Genomic DNA, 17554 nt, shown 5'->3' with positions numbered 1-17554 from the left:
GGTTAAGGAAAGAGCATATGTTTATTGGGAGTTTTTTGTTGAGAATCACCACTAGTATCATCCCTCAAAGCATGTACCTTTCCTCCTGACTCGCCCTGTATATGAGAAAAATGTTTTGCACCTCTGCTTGAAACCGTTACTTCTCAGTCAAGTAGCTCCTCAATTAGCTGAGTGGACCCAGTTCCAGTCCCCCAACCAGGGCTAAGTCTCTTGAGAATTGAAGCATGGCGGAGACGCATTGATCATTCAGCTAAGGAGCTGCAAGACTGCACAGTAAGTTCGTTTGGAACTAAGAATAACATGGCATCTCAGAATAAATAAAGTAGATACAGTAAAGCATTGGAAATTGATCTGAGAATTTAGAAACTAGAGGTCCTAGAAACTCTCCTCCTGTCACGATACTTTTCTTAAAGTTAAAGCGAGCTTCAATTAGAAAACTTACTTTCGTAAGTTGTCTTTGTCACATATGCTGATATGAGATATTGTATTGGTTAAAAATGTTGACACTTACCTCTTAAACTTATCAAAGTCTACCAGATTACAATAGCACTTTGTTCATTACTATTATTTTTATTATATAAACTGTTGTACGAATTGAGAAAATGCATTCAGATGTAGACAAGTTTTGAGCCAGCCTAAACGAGAATTGCTGTTAAAGCAGTTCGTGTATTATCATATTTTTATTAATAAGTTGTTAAGGGGACAATGGTTAACTTACGTGAAAGTGGATTAGCATATAACGTTAATTATGATCTGTCTGACATCATAACAATACGGTACATAAACATGAGTCAAAAAATGGCAGACAAAGACTTTTAGACGGTATCTTGTTTCTAAAGAGTCTGTCCTAAATGTTTCATCGATTTCTTGTTTATTCGCCGCTCTTGGATACGAAAAAATACTAACGATACGGGTCTAATTTGAAGCATCTGCCTTATTGATTTTCTGTATGCACATTGAAAGCTGGATAGGAAGTGCGTCAACAGAGGAACACACGCACGTCTTGAGTCAGTGGGAAAACACGTGCCAAGGCCGAACAAGGTCGGCTGGATATTACCATGAACAAGGGTGCGAATAAGAAACTATTCGAGACGTGAGTTGTTCTGAACATTGAAGCCATAGTGGCGATGTGCTTTTCGTGCAAAGCAATTACGGATGACCATCTGTTCTCAAAATTAATATGACCAGACGTCCCGACTTGGCCGGGACAGTTCCGATTTTCGAAGTCCAGTCCTCTTCTCTCCATTGGGTTGTGCTGGGACGACTAAACGTTTCGGTTTTTATAAATCAGATCAAACTGTCAGTCATGTGAGGGATTTACGTACAAATTTTCAAATTTCTGGCAAGTAAATATACTTTAATTCAATATCGTATCTCTAATGTAACAAACCATTATGCGCGGATTATGAAATGCGTTCAAGTTTGAGATTTTCAATAATATTTTCGCTGGATTTGCTTAGCGGCATCCCTATTGCTTTCAAGTGTATTTCGTTCGCATGAGTATTGTAGAATTTTTCACGTAACTGCTTTGAAGGTAGGACAGCATGTTACAGTTTCAGGGGTTGGAGAAGCATTTCATGATTTAAGAATGAATATGACAGGAAACGAGAAACCAGATGCATGCCTCACATTATAAAAAGTGCCTTACGAATACTTGAGTCTGAGGGGGATATGAACGTTATTAAGTTCACTGAAACGGTGTGTGAATTTTATGATAGCAGTGCACGATATAGTGGACAGTGGACGGATCATTTAGCGTCTTTTCAGACTACAACTGAGTTATTTTGCAGTACGTACATACATTGGATAATATACAGAAATGCTACGAGTCTAATACAAATGTATTGCCAAACTGCAGTAATGAAGATAGTAACTTGTTCCTGGAACGCGTTAATGTGGAGGAAACAGAGAGATGGATCACAGGAAAACGGTCACTGATGGGTACAAATGTTCGAGCACCTCAAATTGAAACATATATCTCAAGAAAATATTTTTAACGTTGTGCAGTTTTTGTTATGTATTCCCAGTACAAATGCAGCAGCCGAACGTGTATATTTGTAGATAAATAAGTTACGGACATAAAGATTACAATAAAAGTAGAGATTTTTAAAGCAATAACAAAGGTGATAGTTAATTTTAAATTCAATTTTTCGGCATTCTATGACTTCTCAGACTTAAAGGAGAGCGAATATCTGCAGAACCAAATTCATTCAGAGGTATGGTGGCATAAATAACGGAGGGTTAAAAGTTGTGTAGTTACCTAAGCAAGTGCTGTGTCATGTTTACTCACTTTTGAGATTTAAATTTATTATAATTCGCAATTACTATGGATATGCTTATGTTTTAGATTGTGTTAACATGTTATGTTGTGGTGCCTGTAATCCCTTTCGTCGTAAGGTTCAATAATGTATGACGATTACAAAGAATTGTTGCATTCCGAGCAGTGAACAGTTATAAAACTAGTCCTAACATCGACGACGAGAATATGGTAACCTTATCAGAACACAATAACGTTTGTGTATGTTCCAGCACGAAGAAATGAATGCCTGAATGACCCCAGATGTGGAGAGTCTGCAGAATTATATACCAGCAATAAGCGACTAAAACTGCCGAGAATTGGTGCATTGTAGAAACCGATGGGGTCCCCTCTTATGTATACTCCTATATAAAGTCAAGACGTTGTCTGGCGTTGTTACCAAAATTTCGAAAAGTTCTTGACCGATGTATTTTTCCTTGTCTGGCACATCTTCTCCGGAGATGTTCGATTACTTGAGATCTTCCACGGTTTCCTTTACCAAGTTGGTTTTCATTCTATTGGCTGTTACTGTGTCAAAAATTTTCTTGGTCTATTTTCGTTTATCCTATGTATGTGTCCGTAGAACTTTGCCCTTCTTTTCCTGATGTTCTTTATTATTGTCTCTGTCTGTTCGTACAGTTCTTTTGTCGGTCTGTTTATGCAGATCCCCTCTTTCTGAACTGACCCGTATGTCTTCCTCAGTACTTTCCTCTCTAGTTTTTCCATCTACGTAAATTTGGTTCTTCCTTTGATTATTGTTGTTTCTCAGGAGTACAAGGCCTCTGGTAAGACTACTGTATTCTAGTGTCTTAATTTCGCAATTACGGAAGTACTACTTTTATTGTAATGGTTCCAGGTAAGATTGCATGGTTCTTGTAGTTTTGTGATCCTTTCTTCATTGGATGTCGCGTTTAGTCCTGTTTTCTTAATTTCTCGCAGGTATCTGGAACTATCAACTTGTACTACCTTTCCATACTTTGTCCCAAGTGGGTGTCTGTCTGTAGATTTTTATGTCCATGTATTGCGTTTTTTCATATGAGAATTGTAGTCCTGTTGTGGCTGAGGTTTCGTGTACTGTAGTGTCTCAGGAGCTTCCTTAGCTTCTTTTCTGTTATTTGTTATGAAGGCTAATCATCGGCAAAGGCCTGAAGGTATACACTGAAGCGCCAAAGAAACTGCGATTACGGAACTGCGGTCAGCAACTCCTATGTACGACAAGAAGTGTCTGGCTCAGTTGTTAGATCAGTTACGGCTGCTACAATGGCAGTTTATCAAGATTTAAGTGGGTTTGAAGATGGTGGATATATTAGCCTCTGGTGTATATATCAGCCTACATATCTGATCAGTGTACACTGCAAATGGACGAACTGAATATGTACGCCTTATTTCACCCTGAGACCACGACCATTAAGAAACGTAGACAAACGTCCTTGAGAGGAATATGTTGGTACTACACCTCGTGCTCGAAAAGATGTCTTTATGAAATTCCTTAGGTTTCTGTTTGGTCTTCACTCTGAACATTAGTTTTGTGTAGCTCATTACGATAGTCAATCCAGTCCATGTCTCTGCATAGCTAATGCAACGTACACCCTCTCGAACTTGCTTAATGTAGTCAACGCTTGGTGTCCAGCTATACTTTTTAACGGTTCCATTCCCACCGCTTCCCTGTGCTTCACTCCACTAATAAAATAACAATTCCTTGGTGCCGTAGTATGTTCCCTATAATCCTATTCCTTCTTATAGTCAAGCTATGTCATAAAAATCTTTAAACTCCACTTGGATTCAGTACCTCTTCAATAATGACTCGATCAGCCCATTTAATTTTCTGGATTTCCCTCATTTCAAAGTATTGTATTATCTTCTTGTCTATTCTGCTTATCAACCACGTTTCACTTCCATATAATAGTTCACTCTAAACACTTTCAGAAAGAAAACTTTAACAAATATATAATCAATAGGAAATTTCTCGTTTTCAGAAACACTTCTGTTGCATTTTGATCCACTAAACTCTGATAGCCGTCAGTTATTATACTGACTTATAAAAAAACCGTCAGCTTTTAATGTCTCGTTCCCTAATCTAATTCCCTCAGCATCTCCTGATTTAATTCGCCTACATTCCATTACTCCTTTTTTATTTACTTTTTCATGTTTCTGTTAATATGTCTTTCAAGATATAGCCCATTCCACTCAGCTGTCTTCTAAGTTGGTTGCAGTCTCTGATAAAGTCACAATGTCAATGACAAATCGTAAAGCTTACTTCGTTTACCCTCAAGTTTACTTACTTTTCGAAATCTCTCCTTGGGTCGCTTTCCTGCTTGTTCATCATAACGAATGAATAACATCGGCTATAGGATACAAATTTGTCTCATCTCTATCTCAATTACTGCCTCTCTTTAATGACGGTCTACTCTTATACGTGTACATACTCTACTTTCTGTTCAATTTGTAAATAGCCTTTCGCTCCCTGTACTTCATCACTGTTGCCTGCAGAAGTTCAACCATTGTATTCCAATCAATATTGTCAATATCTTTCTATAAATATAAACATATTATAAAGTAAACCTGTCTTTTTTATCTTCTGACTTTACTCTTAGGGTTAGCACTTCTCGTGTGCCCCGTTTTTTGTTTAGTATTGGGCAGTAATACTCAATTTGTCTCAGCTGTATTTGCTCCGAAATTACATGTAATACGAAAACCCATATTCCAACATGTCAGTATTCAAACATTTTCTCGAATCTCCTACAATCGGGCATGTCAGTATTCTGATAGAGAACAAGAACAGAATTTAATTACTCTTCCTACAAATCGTGAGAAATCAGTTCTCTAGTATCTGACTACATGTTCCTTGTCGGACGAGTCTCATCTCGAATTATATCGAGTGGATGGACGTGTACGGGTATGGAGACAACCTCATGAATCCATGGTCTCTGCATGTTAGCAGGGGACTATTCAAGATAATGGAGGCTCTGTAATGGCGGGGGGCGTGTGGATTTGGAGTGATATGGTACCCCTCATACTTCTAGATGCGACTCTGACAGGTGACACGTACGTAAGCATCCTGTCTGATCACCTGCATCCATTCATGTCCATTGCGCATTCCGACGGACTTGGGAATTCCAGTAGGACAATGCGACACCCCACACGTCCAGAATTGCTACAGAGTGGCTACAAGAACACTCTCATCAGTTTAAACACTTCCACTGACCACCAAACTCTTCAGATATGAACATTATAGAACATCTCGGATGCCTAGCAACATGCTGTTCAGAAGAAATCTCCATTCACTCGTACTCTTACGGATTTATGGATCCACCTGCAGGATTCATGGTGTCAGTTTCCTCCAGCACTACTTGAGACATTAGTCGAGTCCATTCTAAGTCGTGTTGCGGCACTTCTGCGTGCTCGCGAAATCCCTACACGATATTAGGCAGGTGTACCAATTTCGTTGGCTCTTCAGTGTAATATATACGTATAAAACATTTAAAAAATAGGATGGGATAAACAGAGGATCGGGCAATAAATAGCAAGCTGAAAGCCATATGTGTCCGATAAATGTCGTTTTCGTACAAATATGGACTACAGCTTCCACATACATAAGCTACAGCGCTGTATTGTGCGCTTCCCACGCAAAAACAGTTCATAATCGTCTTGCGAAGACTGAAATTCCTGCACGAAAACGGTTGAGGACAGCCATACGAGTAGAGATCACGTGACCTGAATACATGTGACGTGAAGGACAGTGTGAATACACCCTGGCGTGACGGTACTGTGACGTGACGCTACTGTGACAGCCAGTGTGAACTGACCATTACTCTTTGCCCGCGACAAATATTTCGTCGGGAACAAACTCAGTGTCATTAATTGAAACTGAACGTCAAGGGTTTTGTAATATCAGCGCCCAAGCTTTCTACAAGCTACAAAAATTAACTTGTCGGTTTAAATACCGTGTCAATACAGCGGTATCTCTGCATTTTCCCGATGCAATCTAGGAGGAGAACATTGCCTTCTGATGATTTCTTATCGCTAGAGTCTCGTGATCTTTTAGGATGTAGGGTCGTCTTTATCGCTTTGCCAGAGTATCCATTTCTTCTGAATGTAATTCTTACAAGATCGACTTATTTCTCAGTTATTGCGGCTCACCGACTCTTTTTGCAGAAGTTTTAATCACCCCACGTTTGTTGCTTGGGATGATAATTCGAATTTTTGTGAGTGTATGTCTAAAGTTCCACAAGATTTCTAAGCACTTCTGAATCGAAAAACGTGATATTCTTTCTCTTTTTCGTTGTTAACTTTATATCAAAATCAATATCATGCAGAACATTCAGATATTTTGATGATTCGTTTTTCCATAGGGTCACATCACGAAAGTGGCGTCATCGCAGCGAAAACAAGTGAGTATGTTCTTGGCACAATGAAGAGATGTTTTACTAAATTTTTTCATACAAAAATTCGCTACAAATACGCTGACTGGATTCCCCATAGCTGTGCTGTCTCTTTGTTTATATAATTTGTTGTCCCTGTGAAAGTAAGTTGACATCACACACAGTATGAAGAAATCTGCCATACTTTGTGAAACTGAAGTCCAAATGTGACATCACTTCTTTGAGAGAAACGATAGTGGACGATGATGCAACATCAAGAAAGATCGTAATATGTCTTGGAATCAACTTAAAAGATTTTAATTTTTCTATAAAGTGATTAGAATCTTGAATAAATGTCAGCCTTTTCATGAAACAAATGTAGGGGAGTGGCCAAGTGCTTGGCAATTCCATGGGTTGGATAATCAATAGTGCTAACAATAGGTATTAATGAAATGTCAGTTTAAGTCCTTGCATAAACGATACATTGTTGGTGGAAATTCTTCTGACTTGATGAGCCCATCTTGTCAATGAGAAAAATCAAGAATGCTTTTATTAGACTGTTCATTATTCTAAGAGGGGAGGTCGTGGACTGTCCCCTTCAGGGGGCATATGTGAGAGCTAATTGAACTAAATTTTTCACATGTTATTGTTATGTTACTGGCTATAATCTGAATTTTTCAATTTTTTTGTTAAATAATTTGATCAGGAATTGCCGGATCAGTTTAGAACGCATATTATCACATCAGGAACATTTTATCAAGGATCAGTTAAATTACCACTTTCAAAAAGTTGTAACTTATTCTTAGTAATACGATAAACAAATATGCACATTAGTTTTGATATTTTTCTTAGAGGTTTCACAACAATTTTTTTAAATTTATGTGTATGATCACTGCAATTTTTATTTCACATAAATTTAAATAAAGTTGACAGAAAAATTTTGTACTATAGGAAGCTGTGTTATAGTATTTCCAAAGTCTGTACTAAATTTCACCTTTTTATCTACAAAGGTTCAGTAGAAAATGGTCCTTATACATTGAAAATTCAGAAAAAAGATTTTTCTGGCATTTATGCCAGAAACAAGTATCGTAATGTTAGCCATAACCATACATTTGATCCTTTCATGTAACTCTCTGCTTCTGATGTGTGCTTTTGGTTATATCCTTTGCTGACACTTCAAAACTAGTAGTACCCACATCATCAGTGTTCTTTAATAGGTTTCCAGTTAAGCAACGTGCATCACATCCTAGTCACCTAAGGCCCCTGATCTTGAAATGTAAACAATGAATACCAGACAAGCATCATATGAGGAAATTTTAACAATAGTAGATGAGCAAAATGTTTTTGGGCGTCCCTTCTAGATAGGGTATTAAAGCTTTCATTTGGGTTTTGTGTTCCACCTTGTGGTGTTGTGGAAACGAACTTTCCAAGCACCCTTCCTAGAACCATGCCAACATTGAAGACAGCCACTTCTGAACACCGTTTTGTGCCTCATTTTCTGCTTGTTGAGTTCCTTCCCACAGTGAAACCATCAGTGTGCTAAGGTACTATGAAACACTGAGAAAACTTTGGCAAGTAATTCAGAACAAAATGTGTTGAATGCTCAGTCAAGGGATTGTGTTGGTTCACGACAAAACACGTCTCCATTCTGCTATTGTCACTCAAAAGCCTATTCAGCAATTCCGTCGGGAGCAGTTCGATTACCTTCCGTACAGCACCAATCTCGCAGCTTCTCACTACAATTTTTTCTTGAAACTCAAGCGTGATTTTGGAGGAAGTGACTCTGACAGTGATGACAAAGTAAAAGACGGTGTTTAGCAGCGGCTATCATCCCTGGTGACAGCTTTCTATGATCAGATCCAAAGAAGTGGGTTTCCCTCTATGAAAAATCTCTGAACAATGGTGAAAAGTGTATAAAAATAGTTTAGGAAATGATCTTTCATGTCAAAATAAATCTTTGTTTGAAAAAATTGTTTTCCTTCTCATGGACTACCACCTTATCGTGGTGAGGAGGTTTGTTTATCTCAGTGATCAACGAAGCTACGCTGATGGCTGCTGTGCTCCTGGTAGGGCCATGCATGACAGTTTGATTTGATGGAGAGAGACCAGACCAAGAGCTGTCCCACAGGGGCTCCCTTATTGGGAATACACTCCTGGAAATGGAAAAAAGAACACATTGACACCGGTGTGTCAGACCCACCATACTTGCTCCGGACACTGCGAGAGGGCTGTACAAGCAATGATCACACGCGCGGCACAGCGGACACACCAGGAACCGCGGTGTTGGCCGTCGAATGGCGCTAGCTGCGCAGCATTTGTGCACCGCCGCCGTCAGTGTCAGCCAGTTTGCCGTGGCATACGGAGCTCCATCGCAGTCTTTAACACTGGTAGCATGCCGTGACAGCGTGGACGTGAACCGTATGTGCAGTTGACGGACTTTGAGCGAGGGCGTATAGTGGGCATGCGGGAGGCCGGGTGGACGTTCCGCCGAATTGCTCAACACGTGGGGCGTGAGGTCTCCACAGTACATCGATGTTGTCGCCAGTGGTCGGCGGAAGGTGCACGTGCCCGTCGACCTGGGACCGGACCGCAGCGACGCACGGATGCACGCCAAGACCGTAGGATCCTACGCAGTGCCGTAGGGGACCGCACCGCCACTTCCCAGCAAATTAGGGCACTGTTGCTCCTGGGGTATCGGCGAGGACCATTCGCAACCGTCTCCATGAAGCTGGGCTACGGTCCCGCACACCGTTAGGCCGTCTTCCGCTCACGCCCCAACATCGTGCAGCCCGCCTCCAGTGGTGTCGCGACAGGCGTGAATGGAGGGACGAATGGAGACGTGTCGTCTTCAGCGATGAGAGTCGCTTCTGCCTTGGTGCCAATGATGGTCGTATGCGTGTTTGGCGCCGTGCAGGTGAGCGCCACAATCAGAATTGCATACGACCGAGGCACACAGGGCCAACACCCGGCATCATGGTGTGGGGAGCAATCTCCTACACTGGCCGTACACCACTGGTGATCGTCGAGGGGACACTGAATAGTGCACGGTACGTCCAAACCGTCATCGAACCCATCGTTCTACCATTCCTAGACCGGCAAGGGAACTTGCTGTTCCAACAGGAACGCGCACGTCCGCATGTATCCCGTGCCACCCAACGTGCTCTAGAAGGTGTAAGTCAACTACCCTGGCCAGCAAGATCTCCGGATCTGTCCCCCATTGAGCATATTTGGGACTGGATGAAGCGTCGTCTCACGCGGTCTGCACGTCCAGTACGAACGCTGGTCCAACTGAGGCGCCAGGTGGAAATGGCATGGCAAGCCGTTCCACAGGACTACATCCAGCATCTCTACGATCGTCTCCATGGGAGAATAGCAGCCTGCATTGCTGCGAAAGGTGGATATACACTGTACTAGTGCCGACATTATGCATGCTCTGTTGCCTGTGTCTATGTGCCTGTGGTTCTGTCAGTGTGATCATGTGATGTATTTGACCCCAGGAAAGTGTCAATAAAGTTTCCCCTTCCTGGGACAATGAATTCACGGTGTTCTTATTTCAATTTCCAGGAGTGTATATTGGAAGCAACCACATGAGCCCTTAACTGTGTCTGATATTACTTCCACTTGTTTGCGTCAGACTTCTTCTGTCTTGTCTACAGTCGGCCTCTATTGGCCAACTCTTGCTCTTTCGACCCCACTGGTATTAGGTTGTGGAGCCAGACGGTGTCTTTCATTTTCATTCTCTAGTCTAAACATGGGGAAGGGAGTCTCTTTAGGTGTAGTGAAACCAACCTCGTAGGGGAGTAAACCCTGATGTCAAATCCTGGTCCTCTAGGTTGGGGGTTGTACCTACGGGATAGCACCCCAATATCCATACCAGTCTTACCATGGGGAAGGGAGTCTCTTTAGGTGTAGTGAAACCAACCTCGTAGGGGAGTAAACCCTGATGTCAAATCCTGGTCCTCTAGGTTGGGGGTTGTACCTACGGGATAGCACCCCAATATCCATAAAAAGACTGTAAGGTTCGAGAATCTAAGCGAAGACTTGGAACTTCGATGGAAAAACATTACAACTGTTGGCAAGGAATTGGATTCTGAGAATGGGTACACGGAACGTTTAGAGGACGACAAATAAATACTCTGAAATAGAGAATGAACTGTATAGACTGAATATGTACATAATTATTTTGTCTGAAACTAAAAAAAGGGACAAGGACATGAGAAATTTGGGAAGTATTCATTTTAGTCCGGAGTTGATAGACATAAACGAACAAAATCAGGAGTTTCCATTCCAATTAACAAAACTCTGAGCACTTACATCATGGACTACTTATTTTTATATGAAAGAATTGTCACTGTCACCATTAAGTTACATGGAATCGAAACAGTTATAATAGGAATATATGCTCCGAATGATGATGTGCCACAGCAAACCAAAAATCAGTTCTACCAGAAATTAAACTACCTACTGAACAAAGTTAAAAGTCACCAAGACGTAGTAATAGCAGGAGATTTTAATGCAAGAGTGAGCTCACAGGTAAATGATGCAGTGGCAGGAAGATAGGGTGAAATTGTTGTTAATAGTTCTGGAGAAAATCTTATGGAATTCTGTAATGAGTATAACTTAAGAATTTTGAACAAACATTTTTCACAGAAGTATGTACACAGAAGATATACGTGGGAAAGACTCTCATTACAGTAGAAATCATTAACTGATTACACCATTACTAAATGGTAGTTCAAGGCTGGAGAGCCATGCGAGGAGCCATTTGTGGATCTGATCACTACTTAGTTTTATCAAACATGACATATCCATTCGGAAGTAAACCATCAAAAACTGAACAAGTGACTATCCAGAGCAATGAAGAAAGACTGGAACAGACACGCTACAAGCTCTTTCTCCTACGGAAATTCAGCATAAAGGATTTAATTCAACGAATATTAAAGAACCGTACCAGAAGATGACAGTGTTGAAAGGGAATCTGAGAGTACTAAGCCAGCTGGGGTGGCCGAGCGTAGATTAAAAGAAGGTCAAAATAATCAGAACCTTTTAATGTCACAAAAGAGATGAGACACAGTTGCAGTACGATGTAAAGCTGTTTTCCTTAAGTTTTCTTGATGATTTCCAGCACAAGATGAGTTAGATCTTGAGTTCATGATACGGCATTTATATCAGGAATACGGTAATCGGGATTGCAAATGAGTAAAAAAACGAATATCTAGTAGTGAAAGTGACACTAAATCTGAAGTTCACATCAGTGATGAAGCAGTTATGAAACAGGTATAAAAATCTAGCGGCATATAAAGACAAAAATGGACTGGGTACGACAGGCATAAAACACAGAATACAACAAAGCAGAAACGTAATAGGGTGTATGAATTCTTTTTGATGAGACAAGAACATCTCTAATCACAATAAGAAAAGAGTGGGTAGGCTAATGGTTGAATCCGTTCTTTGTTATTTTAATTGCTGACCTGAAAAGAAGAATAACAGCTATGGAAATGTATTATTTAACAAGGAGTGCCAGAATATCAAGAATCGAAAAGAAAACTAATGACGAAGTGAGAGCTCGAATGAAGTTATATAAAACGCTGATAGGCAGAATTGAAAGAAAAACTCTGAAGTGGTATGGACATCTGATAAGAGAGGCAGATCATCGATGGCCAAAGAAAATTTTTAAATGAAAACCATCCAGGACAAAAACGTGTTTGACCACGACGTTCTTGGGATGGCCACATCAACGGAATAACGGAGCATCGCCGGATACGCAAGGAGGAGCCATTCAGTATAGAGGCTTGGCAGAAGACAACAGTAATACAACAAATTGCTGTTATTAATTGATCTCTGGGTTAATTAATCCTGTAATAATAATAATAATAATAATAATAATACATGTTTTATGACATTTTTGAAAACGGCAATTACTTTCAGCACATGCATCGTATGTGATTCAGTGTAGTTTAAGTCGCCAGAGTCTGGTGAAATCAAAGGGTTTCCGGGGTTGTAGAAAAATATCCGCTACCAGTCACAATGAAAGGTTGTTTATTCGTCACACGACCGGTTTCGGGCTTGCGCCCATCTTCAGGTGTTTATACATTCATTTACATGTTTATACTGTAGGAGATCACTATATAAATACAAAAAAAAATATTTACTGGTTACTACACAAATACAAGTGGGACAATTGTAAGTGGTAAGGCAGCATTTCGAAAATATATCTGTACTTACAAAAAGATGAAGCACCATTACTACAGTTATGCTGTGATGATAGTTTTGCCACTTAGTTACACACCATATAGCTCCATATTACACTATTATGATGTGCACTCGTGAAATACACTATGTTTACATACAAACAGGTGGGCTGTAGTCAAACAACTTAGATTTAGCGGATGTAAAGATGTTGCTCACACAGAAACTCGTAGATTCTTGTCAAAGTACTTAGCCACAGCAAGTGCAAAGGTGTTGCATATATAGAAATTAAAAAGCTATTATAGACTGGGGCGCTTCTTGACACACATGAAATTTTTTGGTTCACATTTTTGAGGGAAAACTTAGATCTAGGAAGTACGATGTTGTTACATATATGAAATTACTCAAAGCTATTACAAATTAAAACATTAAATAAATGACAGCTAGAACTGTTGTGAGCCACACTGTTGTCAGAGAACTTAGATCCAGGAGGTACAATAATGTTACATATATGATTTTTTTTTGAAAGCTATTACACATTACACAATGCCAGTTACAGCTTGTGTTTACAATATGACTATTACAAATTATGATAATGGCCCTTGGACTGTTGTATGACTGCTACATCGGATTTCCATAGAATATATACCTTTTTTATTATATCAGAGGATAATTATTTTCTGTTTTTGAATATTTCATGAAATTTGAGAAGATAGGGTTTATTTGCAAGTTCCACTTGTTCGTTCAGAATAACTTTTCGTGCCCTGTGTCACCTCTTAGACGGCTGAATTTGCAAAAAAACACTGAAACACAAACGAATACAAGTATTCATGCAATTAGCTTTAAAAATACTTTAGTGGTGCTTTAATAATGTTGTTGTTGTTGTTGTTGTTGTGGTCTTCAGTCCTGAGACTGGTTTGATGCAGCTCTACATGCTACTCTATCCTGTGCAAGCTTCTTCATCTCCCAGTACTTACTGCAACATACACCCTTCTGAATCCGCTTCGTGTATTCATCTCTTGGTCTCCCTCTACGATTTTTACCCTCCACGCTGCCATCCAATACTAAATTGGTGATCCCTTGATGCCTCAGAACATGTCCTACCAACCGATCCCTTCTTCTAGTCAAGTTGTGCCACAAACTTCTCTTCTCCCCAATCCTATTCAACACCTCCTCATTGGTTATGTGATCTACCCATCTAATCTTCAGCATTCTTCTGTAGCACCACATTTCGAAAGCTTCTATTCTCTTCTTGACCAAACTATTTATCGTCCATGTCTCACTTCCATTCATGGCTACACTCCATACAAATACTTTCAGAAACGACTTCCTGACACTTAAATCAATACTCGATGTTAACAAATTTCTCTTCTTCAGAAACGCTTTCCTTGCCATTGACAGTCTACATTTTATATCCTCTCTACTTCGACCATCATCAGTTATTTTGCTCCCCAAATAGCAAAACTCCTTTACTACTTTAAGTGTCTCATTTCGTAATCTAATACTCTCAACATGACCCGACTTAATTCGACTACATTCCATTATCCTCGTTTTGCTTTTGTTGATGTTCATCTTATATCCTCCCTTCAAGACACTATCCATTTCGTTCAACTGCTCTTCCAAGTCCTTTGCTGTCTCTGACAGAATTACAATGTCATCGGCGAACCTCAAAGTTTTTATTTCTTCTCCATGGATTTTAATACCTACTTAGAATTTTTCTTAATAATGATTTATTTCCAAAAAATTTCACTCACTATTTTACCTCCTTAGAGGCTGAATTTCCAAAAATATTGAAACATGTGGTTTTTTTTTAAATTTCTGTCTGAGAAACCAAATAGCAATTTTCGTAGTTCTAGCTTCAAATTTACTCTAATAGCTACCAATTTGCAAAAAGTCTTTCACTCCCCATTTCATCCCTTTAGGAATGGAATTTCGAACAGTCTGTTCTTAAACGAAGACTATAGTGCAAGGCTCACACCCTCTCCAAAGTTCAAGTTGCTATCCTTAGCGGTTTGAGTTGGGATATGAAGAGTCAGTGAATAAATCTGACCCTTATTCACCCTCTTAGGTGTAGAATTTGCAAAAACAGTGGAACGAGTATTTTTACTTTTCTGACTGAGAAGCCAAATATCATTTTTCATAGATTTTGCTTTAAAAGTGCTTCCACAATAAAACATTTTCGTAAGACGTTTCACCCCTTATGTAACCCCCCTGACGGGTTGAATTTCCAAAAACAGTGAAATGCCTATTTTTTGTTTCTAATAGAGAAGCCAAATACAAATTTCCATAGATTTAACTTGTAATTGCTTTCATAATGCAATATTTCATAAAACATTTCATTCTCTACTTCACACCCTTAGGAGCTGAATTTCCAAAAACACTGAAACACGTTATTTTTTACCTTTAACCGAAGAGTTAAATATCAGTTTTCATAGATGTAGTCCTTTAACAACAATTTATTTTCAAAAAAATTTTTACCCTCTATTTCATCACAGTAGGGGTTAAATTTTCAAAAATGTTAAGTGTTACGTTATTTCTAATCAAAAAACTGTGTATAAATTTCCGTAGGTCAAACTTCGAAAGTGCCTTAACAGCTGCAAATTATCAGAAAATCTTTCATTCAATATTTCATCCCCTTAGGGATGGAATATCGAAAAATCCCTTCTTAAACGACGCTTACAGTATAAGATCAGCATCCTCTGCAAATTTCATGTTTCTACTCTGAGTTTAACTTTAAAGCAGTTATGGTCTGTAAGGGAGTGGAAGGCTCAAGTGACATTCAAGGAGCTCATTACTAAGTTCTTAGTCATAAAAAAAAGACCCACGTTACATGTACGTTGTAGCCAACAAGCTGGAAAAGATGAAGAAGTAGGAATCACTTTTAGAGCAGTCACCTTAATTTTTTACCTGAAAATTTCGGTGACGTCAGTCTGGAAGTAGATGAGCGCCTTTATCGAGACGTCAAAGAAGCTGAAAGTGAAATGACGGTATGAGGGCCGCTGGAAACCACCTGTTGGTAAGTTCATGGAGCCCTGAAGCACATTGGAGAAGCAACTATATTAGATGCTTTAAGGACAAGAGAGTGAGAAAGTGTGTGTGTGTGTGTGTGTGTGTGTGTGTGTGTGTGAGAGAGAGAGAGAGAGAGAGAGAGAGAGAGAGAGAGAAAGGAAATGTAAACCAATGTACACAACTTCCCTATGCAATAAATAAGTGGCTTCATGTTTATCGTTATATCAAATCTTCGTTCATAATAAAGTATAGAATTATTTTTGTTCCTGTTACATGTGTATTTATAATTTTCCAGTTTGCAACGACGTCACATTGTGTAGAAAACCTATGTGATAGAGAGAAAAAAAAACGAAAAACTAACGTCAGCCGTGGATATTCAGTGCCGAAAACAGTGTGAGATTAAGTTGTTACCTAACAAAAAGTAATCAAATTATGTTGTTAGTTTTTACTTTACCTGTGCAATAAATAATATGACATATGCCAGTAATTTCATGGAAAATGCCGGTATCACATTTAAGATCATTGATTTCATTTAATTTTGAGAACAGGAGTCTTCATATTGAACATTATTTTAATTAATCTTATAATCTTATTGTCACTGTCGGAAAAGTAAATCGTGCTTAGCATACTAATAGTTGTTTTCTATGTTTGAATGTAAATACTAACGAATTGCATTTCATTAAGTTTGACTCTGAAGCACAAATTAGATATCTGACTTGATAACAGTTGTTATCCCGTTTTGTTTTCTGCCTCTAGAGCTAAATTTCGTGTTACCAGCTGCGCAGCGTAATGTCTCATCCAGTTTCTTAGTTAATAGGACGTCTTCCTTTGATTTTCTGTTCACCTTCTTCCTTACTTTCCCCATAACCAGCGTAGTTAATGTTGCTGTACCATTATTTTAGTTGTGGCTCAGAGTACTAGAAACCATGTATAACATAATAAAAAACTGTAGCATAGCTTGTCTGGTTATTCCTTCTTCCACGTAAAATTACTTGTCATACCTAAAGGCCAACGAAATTGCGAAAACTACGTACCACATGTCGAATGGAAGATATGACGCAGTCAATTTTTATGAATAATAAACCGGTAATGTGTGCAACAACTGAAACAACGTAAATTAATGCGGCTTTGTAGCAGAAATCATTGTATCAGAACAAGTGATTTGTTAAAATTGTACTTGCACTCACGCTATACAGACAAAAACCTGCGCTATTTTGTATGTCTACAAAAAGTGTTTTGGAGACGCCAGAACATGTTGCTACAAACAGGGACTGTTCCAAAATATCAACCATCAATTAAGGATTCCAGTACAGTCACTCTGTAACCTGGCTACACTCTTTGGTAATAAGTGATTTAATGACCTGTATATCTGATGTCCCTTATTCAACAGGAAAATGCATCGGCTCCAAGAAAATGCTAACCTCAAGAATGCAACCAATTTTATAGCTATCGTACAGATACTTATCGTGGACGACAAAGATCTGGAAGAAATTCCGTATCGATATAAATAATACACTGCAGTTAGCTATGATTTTGGGTATGTAACTGAAATAGTATGGAATCTGGATTGCAAATTAATAAGTTACGGTCACCAGTTCAAAGGTGAATAGAAGCTCAAAACTGTTAATGAGTGAATTGCAATTACACAATAATGACAAGTGTGTAGGAAGGCAGTAGTGGTACGAAAATGTACACACAC

This window comes from Schistocerca serialis, chromosome 2 (assembly GCF_023864345.2).
Source record: "Schistocerca serialis cubense isolate TAMUIC-IGC-003099 chromosome 2, iqSchSeri2.2, whole genome shotgun sequence".
In the NCBI taxonomy this organism is placed as follows: Eukaryota; Metazoa; Arthropoda; class Insecta; order Orthoptera; family Acrididae; genus Schistocerca; species Schistocerca serialis.
The sequence above is the reverse complement of the archived record's forward strand: the minus strand, read 5'-3'. Positions refer to the sequence as shown.